Source organism: Phacochoerus africanus, chromosome 14 (genome assembly GCF_016906955.1).
Source record: "Phacochoerus africanus isolate WHEZ1 chromosome 14, ROS_Pafr_v1, whole genome shotgun sequence".
Lineage (NCBI taxonomy): Eukaryota > Metazoa > Chordata > Mammalia > Artiodactyla > Suidae > Phacochoerus > Phacochoerus africanus.
The window spans coordinates 2,222,895-2,228,744 of NC_062557.1; the positions used below are offsets into that span (position 1 = coordinate 2,222,895).

Consider the following 5,850-nt stretch of genomic DNA (forward strand, 5'->3'; position numbering starts at 1 on the left):
TACACTGGATTTCAGCCCAAAGGGTGAGAACTGCTAAGCCAGCTTGCCTTTTCAAACTGTTCATCAGAATGCATCCTCTCCCCACAAAAAAGGCCACCCTGAAGTGGCTTCTCTGGTAACCATGATGCATTTAAACTCCATTTCATAGTCTCTAAGACCTTTTATGATCTGACCCTGCATGTCCCTTCTCCCACTGCCCCTCTTGCCCATATTCTCCAAGCCTCAACCAGGCTGGCCTCCTGTCCCTGGATTGTGCCAATCCCCTGTCCACTGGGTGTCTCCGCACTCCCTGACGCTTCTTCCTGGAACCTGGGGTGTTACTGTGGCCTCCTCTTCTCACAACTCACGTGGCACCTTCCTCCACCCGGTAAATCAATAACCCATTAGCTCTGCCACTTTGCCTCATTTTATTTGAATCACAGGAATGACAAAACCCACATTATCTTATTGCCTCCTCTGGCACGCAACTCTGGGAGGGCAGCGCCATCTGTCCTATTTGCTGCCTAGTCCAGCCCCTGGGAGAACACCTGCTCCAGTAAGGTGCTCCCGGCACATCTGCTGCCCAGCTGTCAGACGCCAGCAGTGCGGAGTCTCGGCTCCAGCTGCGTGGGGTCAGGTGGGGCTTAGCAAGGTGCCCTGCCAGGCTGGCTGCGTTAGAGAGGGCCGTGCCTGCAAAGGAACAGTAATACCGGTGGTAGGTGAGGTTTCTGGCAGGAAGTTGCTCTTTGGGACAGCCCCTTGGATCCAGGACAACAGCTCTTGTGGCGATGACTCATGGGAACCCAGCCCAGCAGCACTACACCCAGACCTCCTCCCGTCCCGGACAAGACGAGCTGCTTTGACTGTCTATACTCTGAGTCCAACAAGGGAAGAGAAGAGGCAGGTCAGCTCCCAGGGTGCCGCCCCCGAGCCGTCTGGCCTGAGCGCAGAGGGCCTGTGCCCCTCCCCCGCCGTCCTCATGCACTGGACATGCAGGCACACCTGCTAGGGCAGGCCTGGGGAACAAAACAGACATGGGCCTGCCCTCCTTGAGACTAATAGAGTGAGATAACTAACCCCCTCCCCCTGTATGAAGAGTGTAGGGAGTTGCAGGAGAGAGAGGGCTGTGCCTGAATGGAACAGGTGAGTCTACCTGGGTGACCCAGAGCCCTGGGACCATGGGCCCAGGCATGATAAGTCACATAAACACACCTTTTGGGGGACTCAGAGCAGGACAGCTTCTACCACTTGCTGGCTAGAGGTCATCTGAGCTTAGCAGGCTGGGCCTTAGTTTTTCCATCAGTAAAATGGATGATACAAATTATATCAGGAGTTCCTTGGTGGCTCAGTGACCTAAGGATCTGGCATTGTCACTGCTGTGGTGAGGGTTTGATCCCTGACCCGTGATCTTCCATATGCCTCGGGTGTAGCCAATACATACATACACACACACATATATATGTATGTATATATATATACACACACACACACATACATACATATTTATATCTGCACTCCCTAGTTGGAATTGCAATGGAGGTTTCTGATAAGAGCTGAAACATTAGGAGTTCCTGCTGTGGCTCTATGGAAACGAATCCAACTAGTATCCATGAGGACACAGGTTTGATCCCTGGCCTCGCTCAGTGGATTGAGGATCTGGCATTGCTGTGGCTGTGGCTGGCGGCTACAGCTCTGATTAGACCCTTAAGTTGGGAGCCTCCATATATTGCAAGTGCGGTCCGAAAAAGCAAAAAAAAAAAAAAAAAAAAGAGCCGAAGCATTAATTTGGACTTTTATGCAGAATTGTGTCCCGACAACTGGGCTGTTGATTCTTGTTGTATAAGTACAACTGACTCTCTTTTTCTTTGTCTTCTTAGCGCCACGCCTGTAGCATGTGGAAGTTCCCAGGCTAGGGGTCGAATGGGAGCCTCAGCTGCTGGCCTACACCACAGCCACAGCAACTTGGGATCCGAGCCGCAGCTGTAAACTACACCATAGGTCACGGCAACGCCAGATCCTTAATCGACTGAGCGAGGCCAGGGATCAAACCTGTGTCCTCATAGATAGTAGTCGGGTTCATTGCTGCTGAGCCACTGCAGGAACTCCAAGTACAGTTGACTCTTGAAGAACAGGGGTTTGAACTGTGCAGGTCACATGTACAGTGGTTTGTATTCTGTAAGACAGTATTGATGTAGGTACTGGTGGACAGATGATTTATCTTGCAAACAGATAATGTAAACTTGGGGTATCAATAATTACAGTAAAGTGCTATAAAGGTATTTTCTCTTCCTTATGATTTTCTTTTTCTTTTTTTTTTTTGGTCTTTTTGCCTTTTCTAGGGCCACTCCTGTGGCATATGGAGGTTCCCAGGCTAGGGGTACAATCAGAGGTGCAGCTGCCAGCCTACACCACAGCCACAACAACGCTAGATCCAAGCCACATCTGCGACCTGCACCACAGCTCACGGCAACGCTGGATCCTTAACCCACTGAGCAAGGCCAGGGATCGAATTTGCAACCTCATGGTTCCTCGTTGGATTCGTTAAGCACTGTGCCACGACAGGAACTCCTGATTTTCTTAACAGCATTTTCTCTAGCTTACTTTATTGAGGGGGTCAATAAATACAGTATATAATACATATAATACAGTATATAATACATATAACACACGACATGCTAATCAACTGTTCATGTTATTTGGCAGGTTTCTGGTCAACCGTAGGCTATTAGAACTCAAGTTCTGGGGGAGTCAAAAGTTATACCTGGATTTCTGAGTACACAGGGGGTGGGCACCCCTAACTCCTGTGTTGCTCAAGGGGCAACTGTGAAGGCTTGTATCCAGCACAACACGGAGCATATTTTAACAAAGACGGCAAAGAGCCAGGCGTATTCAAAACCCGCCTGCTGCTGATAAAGCAAACTGCACCGTGTTTGAATGGGAAAAACCTCCTCTCCTGAGAGGAGCTCTCATCCTGGCTGCGATTTCCCAGAGGCCTCTCTCCCGCACAAAGAAGACACAGCTCCCTATGACATATTGTACCCACTGCCAGCTCCCAGCTCCCGCAGGAGCGCAGGTACACTCTTTATCATCCCAAGGAGGCCTCCCGGTGGCGGCGGTGGGGGGGGGGGGGCAGCACCCTCTGTCTTGGGCACCTCAGCTTCCACCTGGTCCGTATTTTGGGGGAGGGGCCATCCCTCGGGATTAGATGAACTCCAAGGGGGATGAAGGTCAAGTCAACCTGGTTTCCACTGTTTCCCTAAAGAGTGGTGTCCCCAACCCTGCACCCCCACACCCACCCCAACTCTTGTCCTCTTCATGGACTCTGGCCTAAACAGTTGAAAAGTTATTGGGCCCAAACCAAAGGAAGAGGTCTTTCAGTTGTGTGTTCAGACATCCCGAGAAAGGGACACTGCCAGGAAAAGTACAAAATGTCCTAAAAGTGAGACGGCAAAAGACAAGTTCAAGGGGATCATGAATGAGATTAAAAAATCTCTGAACGGGGGCAGAAGAGGCAATTCTTTCTTCCCCTCCCCTTTGGTACCAGACCCATAAACTCCGTGGTCTTCCATTTACTCTTCCCCACACGCCTGACAAGGTTATTTCACCTACTGTTTAGTACCTAGAGCAGCACCGTCCAAGAGGAATATCTTCTGTAATTAAGATGGTTCTGGTAGACGTATTTGAAAAAGGAAAAGAAATGGGTTAAATCGATTTAAATAACACGGTTTAACTTATGTATCTAAAATACGAACATTCCTACATATAATCAATATAAAAATTATTAACGAGGTCTTTCTTGTTCTTTTTTTCTTTTTAGGGCCACACCCGCAGCATATGGAGGTTCCCAAGCTAGGGGTCTAACTGGAGCTACAGCTGCTGGCCTACGCCACAGCCACAGTCACACTAGATCTGAGCCACATCTGCAACCTACACCACAGCTCACAGCGATGCCAGCTCCTTAACCCACTGAGCGAGGCCAGGGATTGAACCAGCAACCTCATGGTTCCTAGTTGTATTCGTTTCCGCTACGCCACGACAGGAATTCCTCTCGTTTTCTTATACTAAGTCTGAAATCTGTGTGCATTTTACAGCACAGCCCTAGGACAGTTCGCAAAACAATGTGGGCAACTTCAGAGGGGACACGGATAACCCTCTGTGGAATCGCAAGACATGAGAATACTTTAATCCACTGCACAGGCTGGGGATTGAACCCATGCCCTCCGCAGCAGCTTACTCTGTATACATTTGTATTTTATTCACTTTAAAGTCTAAGAAAGAAATTCAGATTTATAAATATTTAATTTTTTTTTTTTTAAGGTCTGAACCGTGGTGTATGGAAATTCCCGGGCCAGAGATTAAAATCCTTGCTGCAGCTGGGAGTTCCTGTTTTGTCTCAGTGGGTTAAGAACCTGGCTAGTATCCATGAGGATGAGGGTTCGATCACTGGCCTCACTCAGTGGGTTAAGGATCTGGTGTTGCTGTGAGCTGTGGTGTAGGTTGCAGAAGCTTGGATCCCAAATTGCTGTGGCTATACTATAGGCAGGCAGCTGTAGTTCCAATTTGACCCCTAGCCTAGGAACTTCCATATGCTGCAGGTGTGGCCCTTTAAAGAAAAAAAAATTCAAGCTGCAGCTGTGACCAACTGTGGCAACTCGGGATACTTTAATCCACTGCACAGGCTGGGGATTGAACCCATGCCCTCCGCAGCAACTTACTCTGTGCCACAGCTGGAACTCTAAGGTTTGAGTAATACTGGCATTTTTTTTTTTTTTTCCCTTGCTTCTTAGGGTCACACATGCAGCATACGGAAAACCTCAGGCTAGAGGTCGAATTGGAGCTGTAGCTGCCGGCCTACACCACAGCCACAGCTGTGCCAGCTCTGAGCCATATCTGCAACCTACACCACAGCTCACGGCAACGCCAGATCCTTAACCCACTGAGCAAGACCAGGGATCAAACCGTGTCCTCATGGATGCTAGTCAGGTTCTTAACCCACTGAGCCACAAGGGGAACTCCCCATACTAGCATCCTTATCAAGCATGTTTATCAGGTCAATTTTCTTGCAGGGTCTGGGCATATTCTGAGGTCTGGGCCAGAGCTTCAGGAAAAAGACCTCATTTACTTGTTTGCTGTCAACAAACTGCAAACCTCTGCACTCTTATGCCTGATTTTAATGGATAATATGATCACCCAGTTTTCACTAAATTAACCTTCACAACAGGAAAGCGTTTAAGCACTCCTGGAAAGAGGCTGTGAATTAAAGATATGCCCAGGATGGGAGCCAAGCAAACAATGAGAAAGGACGGAGCTGGCACTTGGGCAAGTACAAGTTTCACAAAGTTATCGCTGTTCTCACACAACACAGATGAACGTCCGTCAAGTGATGAAATCGGTTCAGAGGCCAGTTTTGCGGTACTTGATTTTAGAGGCACTTGAAGTTTAGAGAAACATGGCCCACGGGGCCATGTTTACACGGGGTAATGAGCGCAGGCAGGGACCAGCACCCAGGCGCCTCCTCCCGGCAAGGGCGCCCTGGCGCACGCCGCAGCTCGTCTGCAGGAGCTCCAGTTCTACCCTGCCGCGCTGAGGAACCGGTAACGCGGCCAGGTAACCGGTAACCCTCCGCGCAACAGCCCAGCCCAGAGGCCAAGCCGAGGGACCGGGGCGAACCCCGGCGCCTACCTTACGCGGGTGTGGGGAGGCGGCCCCCGCGGATCCCGCGGGGAACCCCTCCCCCTCGAGAGCTGCGGCACCGCCCCTTTCCCCTTTCACGTGACCAGGAGCTCCCCGCCCCTTCCGAAGCGCGGCTCCGACGCACGCTCTTACGCAGGCACGCGCGCGCGATGCCGTCAGTTCCTGGCGGCGGCGGCG

At 50.4% G+C, this 5,850-nt stretch overlaps 1 long non-coding RNA gene across 1 annotated transcript; it reads right to left on the reverse strand.

Moving 5' to 3' along the window:
- Positions 1-388: 388 nt before the first annotated feature.
- Positions 389-5,738, reverse strand: LOC125114457 (uncharacterized). The gene is made up of 3 exons (XR_007131807.1): positions 5,662-5,738; positions 3,599-3,646; positions 389-669 (listed from the first exon to the last, which is right to left on the reverse strand). It is a non-coding gene; the product is annotated as an uncharacterized LOC125114457 (long non-coding RNA).
- Between the last annotated feature and the right edge of the window lie 112 nt (positions 5,739-5,850).